The sequence below is a fragment of the Eptesicus fuscus genome, chromosome 6 (assembly GCF_027574615.1).
Source record: "Eptesicus fuscus isolate TK198812 chromosome 6, DD_ASM_mEF_20220401, whole genome shotgun sequence".
NCBI lineage: Eukaryota > Metazoa > Chordata > Mammalia > Chiroptera > Vespertilionidae > Eptesicus > Eptesicus fuscus.
In genome coordinates this window covers 100,443,187-100,464,011 of record NC_072478.1, presented here as the reverse complement: position 1 = coordinate 100,464,011, position 20,825 = coordinate 100,443,187, and the positions used below count along the sequence as shown (strand labels likewise).

Here is a 20,825-nt window from a genome sequence, read left to right as displayed (position 1 = left end):
GCCAGGAGACGTAACATCCTAAGCATAACTCAGGTCTCTGCTCAGGGGGTGGGGGTGGGGGCGGGGGTGGAGTTGTAGGATCAGACAGCAATGCAAACGAGTGCCCTCCTGGAACTCTGAGGCAGACTTTTCCTCCTGGCTGAGATACTGGGTAGCAGGGAGGAAGAGAAGGGCCCCTCACCAAAGGGCACGGCCGACTTCACAGCCGGGAAAGGACCTGAGCCCGCGCTGGGCCCTGCAGAATGGGCTCATTTTCTCAATGCCCTGTGTCTGTGTTATTGGAGGTGGGCGAAGGCGAGGGCACACCAGCCCAGGACAGACGCTGGCTGAGTAAGTACCAGACACCAGGACAAACAAAGTCACCAGACAGTGAGGTCACGCAGACAGTTTTGGAGAACAGGAAGTGAAGAAATTCCCCGTACATCCCCCACGACTGCTGGTGTTAGCCAATAGAAATGCTCTAATCAGAAGAGGAAGAACCACCACGGTTGTGTGGCATCGGTATCTAATCAGAACCTTCAGCAACAGCACCTTCAGGCGCAGCCAACCAAGAATCCTGACCACATGGGGCGGGTCCCAGGTGATGACTGCGTGCACCTCGAAGTGAAGGCAGAGGGGATGAAGCAAGGACTCGCCCAAAATAGCACCATTCCTAACGACTCTGTCCTGGGTGCCTGCTGGCCGTTTACCTGCCGTGTTCACTAGTCTTCAGTAGGGCCCTGTGAGGCAGGCGTAAATCCTCACCTTGCAGAGATCACCACGGCTAGCTAACCTGGCTAAGGCTGCAAATGAAGCTCAGGCCTCCACATGGAAGACGTAGCAAAAGCCGGCGGCATGGTATGCTAGGAGCAGCACTGAACCTCCTAAACTGTGGGCAGCCCAGCTCAGCATGGGTGACCTTAGCTGGGTAACCATGAGCCTGTCACTCAACCTTCTACTGGTCTTTCTGATTCCACTTCTGTCTTCAGCAGCAGCGTTTTGGTGGGTTACACATTAGAGGAAAAAGTCCAGACACATCCATGCACTTACTCCAACTTTCTTGCTGATCCAGCTGAGCATTTGGAATTTTACCAGCACGAATGCCACAGATTCAGGCCATGCTTCTTCCTTGCTCCTGGGTTCCCCATAAAGGGAGAAGCATGGTCCTTCTAACATGAGCTTCTGTTCTCACTCTAGGTCCCTCCGGAGTTGGGAAGGCAGCCAATTTAATGCTACGCCGCATATATTGATTTCAGAGAGGAAAGGAGAGGGAGAGATAGGAACATCAATGATGAGACTCACTGATGGGCTGGCTGCCTTCTGCATGCCCCCTGCTGGGGATCAGGCCTGCAACCTGGCATGTGGCCTTGACTGGAATCGAACCCGGGACCCTTCATTCTGCAGGCCGACGCTCTATCCACTGAGCCAAACCAGCGAGGGCCACCGCACCATTTTACACTTGGGCATTCGTTAGAACCTCTACCAGACTGGCCTCTAGTGGTTCTTCAATCAAACTCAGCCCCAGCCCTCCTCTGCACTTGGCGAGACAGAACTCATCCAGAGCCTCTGAGCATTGCACTTGCTGCCTCCAGCTTCCCAGAACCTCATCAAGCCCAATCTCACTCACAGGAACACCCTGGCTCTGATTCTGAATTTGACCCAAGGACCAAAATGAGAAACCCCATTTCTCAGCAGTTCTAAAGCTCAAGTTCCCGAACTGTTCATCGGGGATGACAAGATTGAGCTCCCAAGGTGTCCAGGAAGAGCTAAGGTCACCCCAGAAGGTAAAACTCTAATCATAAACATTCCAGAATTCACTATGTGCTGGGCCCTTTAACACACCATTTGAATGAGTCAATATTAGACAAGCTTGTCAGAAACAAATACAAAAATACAGGGCACACACACACACACACACACACACACACACACAATACAGGGCACAGGGTGAACAGCTGAACCAATCAATAAATAAAGGCATGGAGGGAAGAAGAGTGGGAGGGACGTGAGAAGGCCAGTGGGGCCCTGAGTCATGCTAAGAAGTTTTGGGGTTTTATTTTTGTTTTTAATATATTTTTATTTATTTCAGAGAGGAAGGGAGAGGGAGGAGAGAGAGATAGAAACATCAATGATGAGAGAGAATCATTGATCGGCTGCCTTCTGCACGCCCCTACCGGGGTCGAGCCCGCAACCTGGGCACGTGCCCTTGATCGGAATCCAACCTGGGACCCTTCAGTTCGCAGGCCGATGCTCTATCCACTGAGCCAAGCTAGCTAGGGCAAGTTTTGGGGGTTTCTAAGGGCACTGGAGAACCATGAAAAGTCCTGAGAAGGGGACAATTTGCTCTGGGAAAGCTCTATGGAAGAAAAGTCCCAAAGTAGTTGCAAGGTGAGTTGCTGGTAGGTGATCTTGGAGCCTGGCCACGCTCTTAGCCTATTACAATAGCGGATGCACAGAACGACACCGTAACTCAGACAGTGGCCATGGCGACCCCGAAAGGCAAAGGACTGGAAGGGGGGGGCAGCCTTTGAAGACCTCAGCTACCCAGAGATCTCTACATTTCTGTCCCATCAAATAGGCAGATTTGCAGAGATAAGCTCTCCCAAATGTTTTTGTTCTAGGTCGCAGGTGTGACATAAGGCTGTCTTGCCAGTGTCCTGAACCACTGACGTTTACCCCTATATTCACCTCATTACCTTCGAACAAAACAAAATTAAACAGAAAGAAATCACTGCTGTACACTCATGCTCACAGCAGCATTACTCACAATAGCTGAAAGGTGGCAGCAACCCCAGTGTCCACCAACTGATAGATAAATAGATACATGGGACATACAATGGAGTATTATTCAGCCTTTAAAATTCTGTCTGGCTGGTGTGGCTCAGTGGTTGGGTATCGAGCTATGAACCAGGAGGTCATGGTTCCATTCCCAACCAGGACACATGCCTGGGTTTCGAGCTTGATCCCCAGTAGGGGCGTGCAGGAGGCAGCTGATCAATGGTTTTATTGGAAATCAATAAAAATATTTTTTTTAAAAAGGAAATTCTGACACCTGCTACAACATGGACGATCTTAGAAACAGACACAATACCAAGTGAAATAAGCCAGTCACAAAACCACATATCCTGTCTGACTCCACTTCCATGGAACACCCAGAGTAGTCAAACTCATGGACAGGAAGTGGAATGGTGGTTGCCAGGGGCTGAGGGAGAGGTACATGAGGAGTTAGTGTTTAATGGGGACAGAGCTCCAGTTTTGCAAGATGAAGAGCTCTGGAGTTGGGTGGTGGGGAAGGTTGCACAACAATGTGAATATATTTATCATCACTGAACTGCACACTAAAAAAATGCCTCACTGAAAATTTTATGTTATGTGCATGTCACCACAATTTTTTTAAGTTCAAAAGAAATCAATCAATCAATCAACCAACCAACCAACCAATCATTGCTGGGCTGTCAGCAAATTGGCCCACCTGAAAACAATGCAATGCTCTGCCAACCAAGCACACCCCAACTAGGAACCTCCTCCTCTTCAAGGAGACGTTTCATTATTGCTTAAAAATTCCCCTAATCCCTTCCCCTGCCCCGCCTGGTGCTGACTCAGCCCCTTTTAGTGTCTGCAAGGCAGGAGCCAGACTGAGGGGAAACACTGCTCATCACCCTGTGTCCTGGGACACCTGGAGTTCCCAGCGACAAAGAGACCCCCATCTCCATCACTCCAGGACCCCAGCCCTTTCCAACCACAGGAACCATGACCCCGCCTCCTGGCTGACATCTTAGGTGAGACTGGCAGGTTCCAGATAAAGGTTTATGGCAAGAAGAGGTGGAGTCCCCGGTAGGAACTATCTAGAAGGGCTGTGGTCAGAGAGGCCCAGGGCCAGCCAGGCACAGAAAGGACACAGTGGTCACAATGCTGAGCACAGAATGAGGCCGTGAGGTTCAGCTTGCTTCTGCCCACATTGGTCCTCCTCAATGGCTCAAAGGAGATGGGCCGGGAATGAAGCAATGTGTCCATCAAGCCTTCCCCGCACAATGAGCTGGGAAACTTGGTCTACTGAATGCAGGCACTTATTCATGTGTTTGGCCCTCAGCTATTGGGTGTGTATACACTTAGGATTATCCTATCTTATTGCTGAATTGGCCAATTATGACAAAGCTCTCCCCCTGTATCTGGTAATACTCCTGTTTTTAGTCTACCTTGTACGTATGTTGTCGTTATAGGCATCCCAAGTGGTTGTTGGTTTTTTGTTTTTGTTTGTTTGATTTTGGTTAGTATTTGTATGGTATATAATCTGTCTGTGTATGTATATTTAAAGTTACTCTTTTGTAGGCAACCCACAACACTTGAGTCTTGTTTTTACCCAACCTGACAGCATTTGCCTTTTAGTTGGAGTGTGCAGTCCACTTACTTTCCATGAATTATTGATGCAACTGGCTGACGTCTACCAACTTGCCTATTGTTTCCCATTTGTCTCATCTGTTTAACTCCTTTTTCCCCTTAAAAGAAATTCAGCCATAATACACTACTATTGTATTTACTTTAAACAGTCAATTATCTTTTAAAGAAATCAAATTTTAAAATGTTAAAGTCTTTCATATTTCTGGTGTACGTAATTTCTCATGCAGATCCAAGTTTCCACCTGATGTCATTTTCTTTCAGCCTGAAGAATTTCTATTAACATTTTTTGTTGTGTAAGTCTGCTGGTAAGAATTCCTCTCAGCTTTTATCTGAAAATGCACTGATTTTGCCCTCATTAAAAAATATATTTTTTTAATTTCTTTTTTTAAAAAATATATATTTTTATTGATTTCAGAGAGGGAGAGAGAGATAGAAACATCAATGATGAGAGAGAATCACTGATTGTCGGCCTCCTGCATGCCCACAACCCTGATATGTGCCCTGGCCAGGAATCAAATAGGAATTGAAAGGTGACCTCTTGGTTCACAGGCCAACAACTCAACCATGGAGCTATGCCGGCCGAGCAAAAATCTTTATTTCTTAAAATATTTTAAAAATCCTCACCCAAGGATATGTTTTTATTTAATTTAGAAAGACAAACATAGATTGGTTGCTTCCCCTATGCACCCTGATACGAACCTGAAACCTGGGTGGGGGATGTGGCCTACCTGAGAATCAAACCCGTGGCCTCTCGGTGTACAGACAGCACTCCAACCTACTGAGCCACACCAGCCAAGGCTGCGCTCATTTTCTAATGATACTTTTGTTGGGTAGAGAACTGGAGGCCAATCGTTTCCTTCCCCTCTTTCAGCACCTTAGAAATTATTACTCCATTTCTTTTTTCACTTGCGTTGTTTCTGATGAGAGGTCAGAGATAATTCTTATTGTTCTCTTTCATTTTCAGCCATTTGACTGATGTTTCTAGGTGTGGTTTTCCATACGATTACCTTGCGAGGGGTTGGCTGAGCTTCTTAGATCTGTGGGTTGATACGTTCCATCATCTTGGAACTTTTCAGTCAATGTCTTTTTTCCCCCTTCACAAAGTCAGTAAGGAACAGAGTGTTCCCAGCATGAAACCCAGGCAGTTTGGCTTCTAGGATTTAGCTCCTGTAACAGTATGTTTTACTGCCTCTCAAGCTTTGAAATGACCCGAGGAGTTATATTGTTTAAAAAGTATCTGTGTAGTGCTCGCTCGGGCAGCACATATACTAAAAAACAAAACAAAACAAAACAAAAACACACACAATTAGAACGCTATAGAGAAGATTAGCATGACCCCAGAGCAAGAATGACACGCAAATTCATGAAGCGTTCCATAAAAAAAAAAAAAGTATCTGTGTAGATGCTCAACATCAGCAATCATTAGGGAAATGCAAATCAAAACCAGAAGTCAAACCGTTACACACCCTTTCAGGATCGTTAAATAACAAGGGTGTTGGTGGGGGTGTGGAGGAACCGGAACCCATGCGCACTGCTGGTGGGAATGGGAAGTGGTGCAGCCACTACTTATGACAGAGGCCTTGTCCATGACAGGCAAAAAGTGGAAGCAGCCGGCCGGTGTGGCTCAGTGGTTGAGTGCTGACGTATGAACCAGGAGATCACGGTTCGATTCCTGATCAGGGCACATGCCTGGGGTGGCGGGCTCGATCCCAGTGTGGGGTGTTCAGGAGATAGCCGATCAATGATTCTCTGTCATCATTGATGTTTCTGTCTCTCTCTCTCTCTTTCCCTTTCCCTGCCTTTCTGAAATCAATAAAAATATATTTTAAAAAAATAAGTAAATATTTTTTTAAAACAAAAGTGGAAGCAGCCCAAGTGTCTGGGAACAAAGGACTGGATAAACGAAAGTTGGTACATACATACAATGGAAAATTACTCAGCCTTAAACAAGGAAATTCTGATATTAGCTCCAGTGTGGATGAACCTTAACGACATAGTACTTAGTGAAATAAGCCAGTCACAAAAGACAAGTACTGAGATTCCATTCACATGAGGTCCCCAGAGCAGTCAGATTTGTAGAGACAGAGAGTAGAATGGTGGTTGCCAGGGGCTGGGGGGAGGAGAGAAAGGGAGTTAGTGTTTAATGGGGATAGAGTTTCAGTTTTGCAAGATGAAAAGAGCTTATCTTTCACAAGGTAGTGATGGCTCCACAGGGATGGGAACGAACCAAAAAACAAGGAACGTCACTATGGTTAAAATGGTATATTTTATGTTATGTATGTTTTACCCCAATTAAAAGTAACTTTTTAAAAAGTAAACTAAAACACAGCATCTGTGAAATAAACCTCAGAACATTTATTGTTATAATTACAGATGCAAGTATCCTGAATTACAGTCTAACTTTTTAAAAAATGGGGCGCTGACCACATTTCTGAACTTCTGGGAACTGAGAGAACATTGGCAAACAGATTAAGTACTGTGTGGCCTTTCCTGGGTCCGCATGCCAAGCCAGAGGTGATTAGCGAGCTTACACTACTGATTTCTAATCAGAAAGTTAAAAAAAAAAATTCCTTTGCCACAGAGAACGGGAACAAAGGGCCAATAAGCCGGGGGTTGTACAATGAGAGCTGGTCACGCAGTGTAACGGCCCTTCCACCGGCCGTGCACATGTTCTCACAAAGCCAGGATTCTCATGACGTCATCGGCGATGGCACTGCACCCACAACACATCATTCATCGCGGTGTGGCCCTTCACGAAGGCAGGCAGAGTCCCTGAATGCCAACGTGGACATCCGAGGGACGTGTTCCAGGAGTCTAGCAATTAGATCTAAACTGTCCCATACACTCGCCTGTTCTTCCCACAGGATCCTGCCTCTCTCTCCCCAGGGAGGGAGGAGACTGGGAATGCTGCAGGAGGAGAGGACTCTCTCTGCAAAGGCCCCTGTGCTCATGTCTCCAAAGAGCTGTGGCTCCTAAGAGGGCAGGAGGCAAGGGGGAAATGGGAGAGGTCGTCTCAGCAGGGGGAGGGCCCTTGGTTCAGTGCCTGGGAAATGACCAAATGATAACACTGTGGGTCATCACAACCTCACTTGCTCAGCACCTCGGGCCACGCTGCCCACCAACCACCAGGCCACGCCAACCACTGGGCCACGCCAACCACCAGGCCACGTCAACCACTGGGCCACACCAACCACCAGGCCACGCCAACCACTGGGCCATGCCAACCACCAGGCCATGTCAACCACCAGGCCATGTCAACCACCAGGCCACGCCAACCACTGAGCCATGCCAACCACCAGGCCATGTCAACCACCAGGCCACGCCAACCACAGGCCACGTCAACCACTGGGCCACACCAACCACCAGGCCATGTCAACCACCAGGCCACTCCAACCACAGGCCACGCCAACCACTGAGCCATGACAACCACCAGGCCACGTCAACCACTGGGCCACACCAACCACCAGGCCATGTCAACCACCAGGCCACACCAACCACCAGGCCATGTCAACCACCGGGCCATGCCAACCACCAGGCCATGCCAACCACCAGGCCACGCCAACCACCAGGCCACGTCAACCACTGGGCCACACCAACCACCAGGCCATGTCAACCACTGGGCCACACCAACCACCAGGCCACGCCAACCACCGGGCCACGCCAACCACCAGGCAATGCCAACCACTGAGCCACGCCAACCACTGGGCCACGCCAACCACCGGGCCATGCCAACCACCGGGCCACGCCAACCACCAGGCCACACCAACCACCGGGCCACGCCAACCACCGGGCCACGCCAACCACCGGGCCACGCCAACCACCGGGCCACGCCTACCACCAGGCAATGCCAACCACCAGGCCACGCCAACCACTGAGCCATGCCAACCACCGGGCCACGCCAACCACCAGGCCACGCCAACCACTGAGCCATGCCAACCACCAGGCCACACCAACCACCAGGCCACGCCAACCACTGAGCCATGCCAACCACCAGGCCATGCCAACCACTGTGCCATGTCAACCACCAGGCCACGCCAGCCACTGTGCCATGTCAACCACTGGGCCATGCCAACCACCAGGCCACGCCAACCACCGGGCCACACCAACCACTGAGCCATGTCAATCACTGAGCCATGTCAACCACTGTGCCATCCAACCACCAGGCCACGCCAACCACCTGGCCATGTCAATCACTGGGACCCACCAACCACTGGGCCACGCCAACCACTGGGTCACACCAACCACTGGGCCACGTCAACCACCAGGCCACACCAACCTCTAGGCCATGTCTCCCGTCTTCACTACAGCAGGGTCTGTGGGATCCGGCTGCCTGCAGGATCTAGGAAGGAGGCAGGAATTTCCTCCAGAGCCTGGATTCCAGAGGCTGCACCCTGGAGAGTGTGAGGCTTCACTAATTCTCCAATCAGGACACATCCACAAAACGCTCTGAGAAATGGAGGAGAACTCAGGGAGTGTTAGCAACGTTACCTCAATGCGCCCGGCGACCTCCAGGGAATGCAGCACCAACAGGCACTGGGATGCAGAGCCAGTCCTGCGCTGAAACCTAACCCTCTTGCCAACTGGCTGTGTGGTCGTGATAGAGTCCCTAACCTCTCTGGGCTTCAGCTGCCTCAAATGGAAGGAGAGGGCAAGTGAAACAGCAAATGTCTATACAATTCCTCAGTAAACGGCAGCGTCACAACCTCCAGCAAGGGGGGGGGGGGGGGCGGGGGGGGGTAGGGGAGGAAGGGAGGCTGCAACTAATAAGATTTATGAACTTTGTTTTTTGAATATGAAACCTTGGCCCAGTGATAACACGAATATCTTCCTCCTGAAAGCAAACCAAGTGCAACTGGGGAGGACAGAAAGGAAGTGGATTCAGAGATAACATCCTTATGAAAAAAGCACAAAAGCAGCCCACTAATTACCTCGGATCTTATAATCCCCCGACTCCCTCGTGGAATTCCGGCAAACGCTGTAAGGATTCAGATCCAGCCCGCATTTAAGTAAACTGGACGATACTCTTTCACCAATTCTACTCGAGAAGCATGTGCCGAGGAGCCCTCAGCTGCTCTGCCTAGAATTCAGCCAATCCTGTCCTCTCCAAGAACCAAGCACGGTTCTGACCCTCCTTGGGACTGAGAGGAGCTGCCCTCACCCTGACCTCACGCATTAAGAGGCTAGTCTGTCTCCTGCTCTGAGGTCCCCTGGGGTCACAGCACTCTGAACTGACCCTAGAGTCTCCAGGTCAGGCCTTCCCGAAGCCACCCTTCCCGCCATCCCCCAAGCAGCCCCCAGAGGGGCCCCACCCCCCACAGACACCCAGAGAAGCAGGATGGGAGGCAGCGTGGCTGGACCGGTAAAGCAGGTTCCCTGGTGCTCCAGTTCTTAAGAATAAGGAAATGCACTTTGTTTTCCCGAGTTGGTGATGGGCAGAATTCTTCAGCTGGCAGGCGCCTGGCTCTCCCTTCACCAAGAAGATTAAGACAGCCTGGCCAGGGCTTCTCCTATCTTCGTGGGATTTCTGTTGGGTCAACAGTTCCTGTTTTGGCAAACGGCAATTCAGAGCCTCACACGGAAAATCATGGTAGCAGACTCTGAGAAACGCTAGGGGAAAGGACTCTAGGGAGGTTTCATGGTCCGAGCGTTCTGTTCTTTAACTCCTCCGGCCTGTCATTCCAGCCACCCTGGGTTGGAGGTCACGCCCAGGGCGAGCAAACTGTCCCAAACAGGTGGGCTGTGCCCCTGCCAATCTGAGCCCTGGGCTCTCCTTGGGTCTAATGCTTGCCCTCTGGTTCCAAAGCTGGACCTAGGAGTGAACTGACCAAGAGAAGGGTCGGAGGGTGGCAGTTTCTTATGGGGAAGCATCTGCTCAACAATCTCTGCTCTGCAGCTTCCCAAATCAAATGCCTCTCAGCTGCTCATTCATTCATTCATTCATTCATTTGCACCGATGATGTACAAACCTTTGCACTGGGCCTGGGGAGACAGATAGGAAGCTTCAACACTCGTGGAGAACACAGGCATGAAAAATGACAACCATGTGGTAGATTCGTGTTAGAAGAGTGACGGCTAACCCCTCCATGAGCTGGGACAAAGATGGCCAGGCAGGCTCGCTAGAAGAGGTGACCATCAGCTGTGTGCAGCAGTGCGGCGAGGGAGTATCAGCAGGCATGGTGCACACATGGTTTATGCCTCGTGGGTGAGGGGAGGGACAGGGTTTCAAGTTTAAGGAGTACTAGAATCTTCTGGGTAGCATATTAAAAATGCAAATTCCTGCCCTAACTGGTTTGGCTCAGTGGATAGAGCATCGGCCTGTGGACTGAAGGGTCCCGGGTTCGACTCCGGTCAAGGGCACATGCCCGGGTTGTGGGCTCCATCCCCAGTATGGGGCGTGCAGGAGGTAGCCAATCAGTGATTCTCTCTCATCATTAATGTTTCTATCTCTCCCGCTCCCTTATTCTCTGAAGTCAATAAAATAAAATAAAAAGCAAATTCCTAAAAATGCAGATTCCTGGGAACCCTGCCGAGATTCTAATTCAGCAGGTTCCAGGGAGGGCCCAGGAGTCTGTGTTTCACAAGCTCCCTGGGCGAGGCGAACGCAGGTCGTCTGTGGACCACACTCTGAGAAAGCCTGCTCTGAAGGAATGGGGCAAAAAGCCATTTGTGGCTTTGATGGAATGTTGGTTTATATTCCTGGAATGCCCCCAAAGGGACTTTGGACAGCTCACTAATGACTCGTTCTTCAGTCATTTTACACAGACGTACATACATACAACCTCCAACAAACTGGACATGAACGCAGGGAGGGGGAGGGGAGCCCGGCTCACACTCGCGGGGCTGTCACTGTGTTCCCGGGACAACGGTGGGTGTTATCTCAGGAATGTGCTGGGGCAAGGTCCAGGCCTCTGCCGGCACGCTGTTCACAGGTGAGCCGGGGCCCGTGAGCAGTGCCGGGAAAACCGCTGGAATCCGGCCACACGCCCTCAGCACCCTGCCCCAGGAAGGGCCGGGCTGTGCACGGGGCCTCTTACAGCCTGAGCTGGCTGGCTCCAGGCCCTCCGGTCCCCGGTCCCCCACGGGGAGCCTGACCTCTGCTGCCCCGGTGCGACCCACTTGGGTTCCCCGGGCCGGACTAGGGTTGAGGGGCAGGAGCTGGCTCAGCCAGCCTAAGCCTTGGCCGAAGGCTCCGTTTCTGTTAGTCCCCTCATGGCAATATTTCTGCCCTGTCTGGACCCGTTAATTTTGCTGGTTCAAGGCCCTGCCTGGGAAGCTGATCGGGGAACCCAGACCTCCTTGCCCAGCTCTAGCCAATGTTCTGAGGTCTAGAGCCCTGCCTTTGGCGATCTCTGCCAAGTGCCTGGGGGCCACGTCATCATTACGTGTTACAGCCAACAGACACTGCCCTCCTGCAAGGGCTCCCACCTTCGGACCGCCCCGCGCTCCCCATGCCCATGTCCCGCTCCCCGTGGACCTCCTGCACAGCCTGCATCTGCTCTGCCCTCTGGTATCCGACCCCGCGGGTGGACCTGCTGGGGCCTCAGGACGCTGCCACTTCTCAGCAGACGGGATTCCCTTTCAACGGAGCCCCGGGCTCCAATCCCTATTCTATTCCCCGTGAGGCTCTGGGACCCGGCGGCCTAGGCACTGCGTTTACAACTGACGGTAATAATCCACTGCGTGCTGATAGGATGACTATGTGGTGAGTCCTACATCAGAGCTGGGAAGAGGCACGGTCAGCCGCAGAACAAAAACCAAAAGCGGGTTACGCAAACCCGAGCAGCATTGATGGCCAGTGCTGCTCAAACACGAGCATGCGCAGGGATCACGTCAGAACACAGCTGCCGATTCCGTGGGTCTGGCATTCTGCGTTTCTAACGAGCTCCCGGGCAATGCCACCGAGCTGGCCCACAGCCTGTGCCTGGGTGGCACTGGGCAGCAGAGGGCAGCCTCCTAGGGAGGGACCCGGGCCCGGAGGGCAGGGAGCCAGCTCAGGCTGCACAGAAGGTCTCTAAGCGGCCCTGTGGTCTGCCTGGCCCTTCCTGGCTGAGGGTGGTGAGGAGGGGAGGATGGATTCCAGCGGGTTTTCCCATCGTTGCTTGTGGGGCCCTGGCTCACCTGCCACACTTCCAGCAGCAAGAGGGTCGGGCTCACACAATGAATGGAGGATTGCCACGGCGGGGGAGCGGGGGGCGGGGGCAGAAGCTGGGCTCAGGATGGAACATGTGCTCGGACATAGTAACCACAGGTCCTGCTAATCGCCACAGCATTCAGTTCTGAGCACGAGTGACCGAGGGATGCCAACTGCCCACGGCCTCTCCCAGGTGGGCAGCTGCCGTCCTAGGTTGGTAGTACACGACTCTCGGAGCCCTGCCATGGTTCCCTGTATCAGGTGAGTCCAGTTCAAGGCCAGCTCTGTCATCTTTCCAAATTAGCACCGGTCCCAAGAATTTGAATTTGGAGACACTGAGTTAGCTCTGGTTGCTGAGCGGAAGGGTTATGAGGTAGACTAGCACCATAAAGGCCATGAGTCACCCACAAACTAATGCTGTAATGTTGTCATAAATGTTAACATTTCTGAGCACTTATTCTGAGCCCTGCTCTCTGCTAGATGCCTTCAATGAGGAAATTCATACTGTAACTCTCACAATAACCCTTCGAAGTGGTGGATGGCAGCCTAAGAGCGTAAGCTCTGGAGCCAGATGGCCTGAGCGCGAATCCAGCTCTGCCACTTTCTAGCTGTGTGACCTTGGGCAAATTGCTTAGCCTCTCTGTGCCTCCACTTCCCCATCTCTAAATGGGGATAGTAACAGGACCTCCCTCAGAAGGTTAGTGTGACAGTTAAGCTAATAAACTATAAAACACATAGAGCAGCATTAGGCATGCAGCTGGTTTTTAAAAACCAACGGTGCTCAGGAAAACAGCTCGCTCCCTCTGCTCTGAGAGAGGGACATCTGCTAAGACAAGACGGGAGAGCAAACAGCAAGGTCTGGTTCTCCAGACAGACCCTGAGCGAAGGGAAGAAGCGGCCGCCGCAGCCATCACAGTAGTGAGAGGGGCTCTGTCGGAATTCCCAGGATCAAGTCAGGGCTGCTCACCAGCCTGGTCCGGCCTACGGGTCGGTGAAGAACATGCATTTTGGGGGCGGACAGACTGGGTTCACATCCCAGTTCTGCCACTGGTTGGCTGCGCGATCCTGGGCAAGTTTTCCACTCTCTGAGCCTCAGTTTCCCCCTCAGCAGGATGGAGAGGGTACCAGTTCTTACTTCGCAGGGTTGCTATGAGAATTAAATTGGACGATGCGTGCCAAGCACACAGCCCAGATCCTGACACAATCTGAAGTCTTAATAGATGCTCGCTGTTATTTGTTCCTATCCACGGGCTACGATCTCTATGGTGACAACATCTGCACTCCCCATGCTCCCGCCGTCTCAGGGACACAGATGTGCGCCTGAAACCTAGACCGGGCTCTGCGGAGGGCAGAGAGCGGATGAAAGGGAGGCCCAACCCCCAGGTCTACAACTCTGAAGTAACTCCGACCAATTTATTTCAAAGCATTCCAGCTAAAACGGGAGTTGAGAGATTTTCACATTAAGGCAAACATGAGCCCAAATCTCTCTGATACTTAACGTGGCAGGAAAGAAACGCTAGGGAGAAGGCCGAGAGGAAAATCCAAGTCTTGGACAAGAGGGCAGTCCTGGACTCTGCCTCCCTGTTAATAGGGTTCTTGGAGGGGAAGATCTTGCCTCTTCCCCAATCCTCCCCTCCACCCTCCAGAGCTGAAGGGGACTGGGCGGGCCCAGAGACCCTCCCACTGAAGAGCCGCTCAGCAAAGTGTTGGCCACTGAGGAATAGGGAGGGCCATTTCCTTGGGTTCCAGCCCCCCTCCCCCCCAGGAGGCATATATAATTCTATACACTCTATAAAGTAAAGAAAATTCCTTCCGACCTCCTGCTTCCCCGTGATTTCATTCATAATGGAGATCTGCCACCACCCAGGCCTCAGGTCAGCAGAGAAACAATAGTTCTCACCCTTGGCAATCCCAGCGTGGCCAGCAAAAGGGCCAGGATGTCAGGGAGCCACTTCCTTTAGCTCTCTTAGCATAAGAAGGAGGGCCAAGGGACCTCACCTGGGTCTTCAGTTTCCCAGGCTGTAAAACGGGGAGAATGTGAGGCCCCCTCCTAGGGTACAGTGAAGAGTCCACGCCTCCTCCGGGAGCTGTTGGAAATGCAAATTCCCGGCCTCCCTGGGGGTGGGAGTGGGGTTAACAAGCCCTCCAGGGGTTCTGAGCTTCGCCAGTTTGACCACCGAGGCTCTAAACGTAGGCTCCACAAGGACAGCCTTTTTGTTGGTTAATTACTGCTGACTCCCCGGGCAGCCACAATGCCGGGCGTATTACAGACACTCTATCCATTTACAGGCCTCCAGGAAATACTTTCAAATGGCTGACCGTGTCCGGGAGCAACAGGAGAGGAAGGAGATCGGGGTTCGGCGAACCTGGCATTTCTACCCTTAGTTGCACAGCTTGCTGACCATCCCTCAACTGATCTGTAGTTCAGTGCTGCGAGCTGGAGACCACCTGCCCTGCGCCCCCTGCACGCCCAGCACGGAGCCCAGGGCCCAGCTCACCACAGCCGGCGCTCTGTAGTACTCCACCCCAGGCACAAAGGCCTCCCAGCCCCAAGTCTGAGTTCACATCCCCACTGCCCACAGGTGTCACGATGAGTCTGCCCCTCCACCTTCCTAAGATGTGTAAAAAAAAAAAAAAAAAAAAGACTCCAAGAGAACACTGAGCCCCGTCATCTTCCAGTGTATCTCTTTAACTGTGTGGCCATCTCCCTCGTCCAAGGGTGCACCCCGTGACAGCAGGGACTTTGCTCGGATCCTCCTGCACGGGCAACACAGCCCGAGCCCAGTGGGCACTCAATAAATACCTGCGGAGGGAATGGCCCGGCTGGGTGGGACGGATAAACACCAGTGGCCTTCTGTGCGGCCACGAGGCTAAAGTCAGTGGGTTCTCAAACAACACCGCAGGGCACGGGGAGAGGGGACTTCTGAGTGACGGGCCGTGGGGTCACACAGTTCCACATGAATCCCAGCGACCTCCAGTTCCTGCCCCAGCCTCTGAGCTCTGCCATGACAACTGCAATTCATTACCCTGCTTCCCACGCAGCCTGGTGCCAGCTCACTGGCGCGAGTCACCTCGCTGCAGAAATTCCTAAGAAGGGCTTGCCTCCGATAAGACCAGGGAAAGAATCTATTGATTTACTTATGTAACGAGCGCCGCCAGGGTGGCTTGGAGGTGCTGATGTCACCCTGGCTCACCAGGAAGAGACCTGAGCTGGCAAGGACGGGACACGGGCTGCAGCTCTTCTTCCAAATGCACAGGCGGGGAAAGGAGGCCCCGTGGGCACCGCTCCCGCGAGGAAGCCTGAGGCGCACGCGGCACTGGGCTGAGACTTGCCGTGTCTGGTGCCATTTCATCCTCAGCTCAACCCTCGGGGTAGGCAGGTGCTGCTCACACACAGCCGAGAAGGAACTTGTTCAAGGTCATCTACTAGGCATCAAGGACAGAGCCAGGACCCGACTTGGCATCCTCTGGAGATCCTGGTGAAGGCCTCACCTACCGCAGGGAACAGTGTGGTGTGGCAAACCGACGATTGGCTGGGACCCCCACAGACATTTCTCTCCAGCGTGAACAAGGTGTCTACATGCTGCTGGGTGTGTTTCTGTTTATTTCTCTGTAGTTAGAAGTCCCTTTCCCCTTACACAAGATGTATTCTAGAACTGTACACCTGACACCTACATACTTTTCTTAACCAATGTCACCCCAAAAAGTTCAATTAAAAATAAAAAAGTCCCCTTTCCCTTTGCTGCCCCTCTTCTCTCCTCCCTTCTTCTCTCCAAATTCACAAAGAGTAAGGCCTTGAAATCAGACGGACCTAGATTCAGAAGCCAACGCTGCCTCTTTCTACCTCTATGACCTTGACTTTGCCACTCAACTGTTCTTAGCCTCCATTTCCCCACTTGCAAAATGGCAGAAAAACATAATAATCAATAGTGCTTGGCCCATGACAGGCACTGGATCAAGATGATTCTGGGCAAATATGATTAAGATACTTGCCCTAACAGGTTTGGCTCAGTGGATAGAGCATCGGCCTGCAGACTCAAGGGTCCCAGGTTCGATGCCAGTCAATGGCATGTACCTTGGTTGCGGGCACATCCCCAGTAGGGGGTGTGCAGGAGGCAGCTGATCGATGTTTCTAACTCTCCCTCTCCCTACCTCTCTGTAAAAAAATCAATAAAATATTTTTTTTTAAAAAAGAAAAGATCCTTGTAGTCATCACTGGGTGCCAGGGATTGCCCTCCTTGTTAGTGACACAAAGACAATGCACTTGCAAGGAATTCCTGGAATACGCGGCGACGTGCTCGCAGCGCTGGAGCCGGCCAAGGAAAGCCCCGACAGATGCAGGATTGGACGGCTGTCCTGCCGGGGTCATCTCATCTCAGCCACCCGATCCCTGCTTCTTGATACCTGACCCTTCCAAGTCGGGTCCCAGTCAGTGGATCCTAAGGGCTGCCCCAGGAACGAATCACACAGGTAACTGCCACCAGGCGGGGAGGAAGCTGGCGTGGGGACGGCCGGGCTGCCACCTAACCAGGCCCGGTGACAGCAGGCAGCCGGCCGGCCGGCCAGGGAAAGGCAGCAGCTGCCGCTGGCCTGGCGTCCCGGCTGCCAGCGAGTGATAAATGGAGTGGGGGAAGAAAAAGCCAACAAAGGTGTCCCTAATCTTGATGCAGCTTCATTTTTTTTTTTTTTCTGGCCGACCATTGTACGAGAACTTAAGCCTCAGTCCTTTTTCTTAGGCAGACATTTGAAACGGAGAGATCCCATTTCTTCCCAATGGGCGCGATGTCATGGGTAGAAGCTTTGAGGGGGGAATTGGGGAAGGGGGGAGGGGGCACGGGACCCACCACACTTGTCCTTTTCTTCCTCCTCCCCACTCTCTCTACTCCCCCCCTCCCCCCTGGCCAGCCTCTTTATAGAATGTCCTATGTTCCCCCTACACAACAACAGTGAACGCCTGTCCCCCCCTTCCTCAATCTCCCCCCCATCATTTTGGCAAGAGGCTTTCTGCTCCGGAGCTGGAGGCTTAATGGCCTGCTGGGTGAAGGTTAAATAACAAAACGCCACTGTATCCAGTTTCTGTGTTTTCTCTTCTTTTATCTCGCTCTGAAACAGGGATTCAAGGCGGCCGGGAGGCTTGTCAGCAGCGGCAACCGGAGCCTTTCGCTCGCGCTCGCTGTTCTACTTCAGGGTGTGCGGCGGGCGGGCCCTCTCTGTGCGGGGAGAGGCCGGGCTGGAACTCGTCACGGGGACTCAGCCTAGATCCAGCCCTCGGCCCTGTCCCGGTGGAAGTGCTAGGTCACCCAAGCCATTTCTCCAAAGGACGTGCATTTCTCTTATCCAGGCCCCTCACTGAGCTGGGGCTGTGGATCTTCTTGGTGGAGAGAGCGCCCGACACTGAGCCCCGGGCAGCCAACAGCCACTAAGTCGGTACCCGCCTCCCCATCACCCCCGACAAATGCCATCAAAAACCTGAGACCGAGGCTTCTTCCATCCAAGAGCTTTGCAGCAACCCGCCGGCCACCCCCAACGGCCGCTTACTCCAGCCTGGCTTTCCTTATGTGCACCTGAGCCTGGCGCTCCCACCTTCCCAGTAACTAAGGCAACCCGATTCTCTTCTCTTCAAAAGAGCAGTGTTTCCCAGCTACCTGCGGTCCCCGGGGACTGGAGAACCAGGTCAGTGTGGCTAGGCCGAAAGCAGGCGGGGTGGTGACAGAGAGGAGCTGCCGCGGCTACTAATTCCCTGGCCGTTGGGAGCGTTTACCCGAGCGACTTGGAAACGACTCTGACCCTGACCCACACTGCGTCCTTCTGAGTGTCCCTGCCCGGTCTCTGTTCTCCCCCTCCCAGAGCTCTGTGCTTAGCGGCTGCTCCCGGACGGTGGGGTCCGTGCCCAACCGTCTCCCAGGCCTCCCGCCGCGTGGATCTATCTCACTGGCTTCTCGGGTGGAGCCTCCTTTGCCCACGTCTCTCGCTGAAATCCACAGCAGGTTTCAGGAATAAATGGTAGCTGTCAAGGCCAGCCCGTGGTCAGGGCACGCTGGCACCCGGAAATGCTTCCTACAGCTAACAGGACTGTGGGTTCAGGAGTTCCACCCCCTGGGCTCCAAATCTGGGTGCATCACCGACTGCTGACCTTGAGCAAGTTACGTAACCTTTCTAAGGCTCACTTTCCTCATCCGAAGATGGAGATAGTGGTACTTTTACCTCACACGGTCGGTGAAAGGATTAAATGAGATAATAGAAAACCGTGTACAGCCAAGAGTAAATGTTCACACGTTAGCATTTTATTACTATTTTATGCGTTTATGGGTTCCAAAGTCTCTTATTTCTTCCTCTTATCTCTACTAGTGCTTTCTTAACCTATTTCTTTCTTAATAATTGGCATAAGACAACCCCATGCGTCGTACGCAGACCCCCGGGGAAAGGAAAGAGAAGGAAAACCCTCTCAGAACTTGTGAAGGCACATGTGTAGGTATTAGGGGACCATGAAGAGAAGCACGGGGAATAGAGGCTTCAGGTAAATCCCACGGCAGGCTGGTTATAACTCCTGCTTAAGAAATTGGTGGAAAGGAGTCTGACAATAACCTTAAATCCATTTTAACTGATTATCAAGTAGTAACTCACTTGCAACTGCTGGTGCTTTAACTGTTCGACAAATGACGCATTCCTATGACACACCTCACCCACGACTGTGACGCTAGGAAGGAAACCTGTTGGTCTGCACAGTGAAAAGGGAGTTGGAAGAACTCAGCCCCAAGCATGAAAGGTTCCCAAACGACCGTGATGGAAGAGGAGAAACTGGGTCTGATTTTTTAGGAGGAAGTTTTCGTAAGAGGAAGAGGAAGAGAGACCTGTGCTAGAGACTCGAGGTTGACGTTTGCCTGCTGTGTGACCTTGGGCAAGTCACTTGTCTCCGAGTCTCCGTTGCATCGGTGAAATGAGAACCCTGGATTACATGACCAGAAAGGTCCAACCTGCCTGTCAGCTGCCACAGAGCTCGGCGAGGCTCCGTCTCCGCTAGACCTCAGTGTTCTGCAGGTACTTGTAGTAAAAGCTGAAGGAGCTGGCATCCCCGAGTGTCTCCTGCGTGTAAGGCTCTATGCCGGCTGCCCTACCGGACTTGGCTTATTCACAACTGCCCTTGCCAGCTTGCTTACGCATCCATCTCCCCATCCTACACAAGGGAGCACATAGCAGATCCAAGATGCCAGGACTCAAAAGGCTCACCCTCTTCCCCGTTATCCACACTTGCTCTCTGGTGAACTGGGGTCTGGCCACACCAGAATGGTTGCAGGAAAGTGAAATCATGCCTGCCCCAGGTCCACTCCCCAAAGCCAAATTCCTTAGGCAATGGAGCAGAAGTCTGGATTCAGCAGGCAGCTGAGCGGTGCGGGGCTTAGAAATGAGGGCTCGTAAGTCAGTGTGCCTTCATCTCACAAAAGCTGAGTGGCTTCACCCAACTCTGCGCCCCCTCCTCTCCCCCCCACCCCAGCCTCAGGTTCCTCAGGCAGATAACTACCTATTCCCAGGGCTGGTAGGGGGATTAAGAGAAATCCCATGGGAAGCTCTCAGCAGACGGCCTGGATGCAGTAAATAACCATTAACTTCCTACCTAAACAGGAGGGGACAGAGTTGGTGATGAGCCGTTTCTAAGCTAATCTACGGCAGGAATTTATGAACCCGGGGTCCACGAGCCCCCTGAAATGATGTGCCCCAAACCAGGTTCACACTTTTCTTCAGGAACCATCCTTAACCTCTGTCAGCTTCTCACAAGGGTCTGTGACCAGCGGAGGTTAAGGTCTGTGACGGCTAGGCCCAACTTCCTACCACGTCAAGGATTTCTGAGTCGGCAGGGTCAGCTCAAGTTCTTCCTCAGATCATGAGGGAAGCTGCTGAGTCCTCTCCACAGAGCCCCTCGGCCATGTGGGCCTTGGGTACTTATCACACAGCCCCCCAAAACTGTGCCGGGAGTTTACAGGTGGCTCCTGGAAGGAGGTCTGACCACAACCCACAGAATGGGCAGGAATCCGACTTCAGGAACCTTCTCCGGCGGGGCCAGTTCCAACAACCCATTCCTCCTCGGGGAACCATCAGCGTATTTGTTTTGGCATACCCCTAGGTTAAATGCCCTCGCCACGCTGGCCCTGGCCAGCTGGGAGCTCCCAGAAGCACCCGGAGCTATTACTCTGCGAAAGGAAGACCACTCCATGGGGCTGCACCCCATTCCCCGGGGGGACCCGTCCCCTTCCCAGCGGCCGGGCCTCAGGAAGAGCCCTTGGCCCAGTCGGCAGGGCCCGAGCTGCCCACTGGACCCTCT

General features: G+C 52.7%; 1 protein-coding gene and 1 pseudogene across 1 annotated transcript in view; one reads left to right on the top strand and one right to left on the bottom strand.

The window, feature by feature from the left end:
- The window catches only part of WWC1 (WW and C2 domain containing 1), a 123,703-nt gene that overhangs the window by 98,636 nt on the left and 4,242 nt on the right, over positions 1-20,825 (bottom strand). The window lies entirely within an intron of this gene.
- LOC114233782 (U6 spliceosomal RNA) lies at positions 5,677-5,760 on the top strand (annotated as a pseudogene).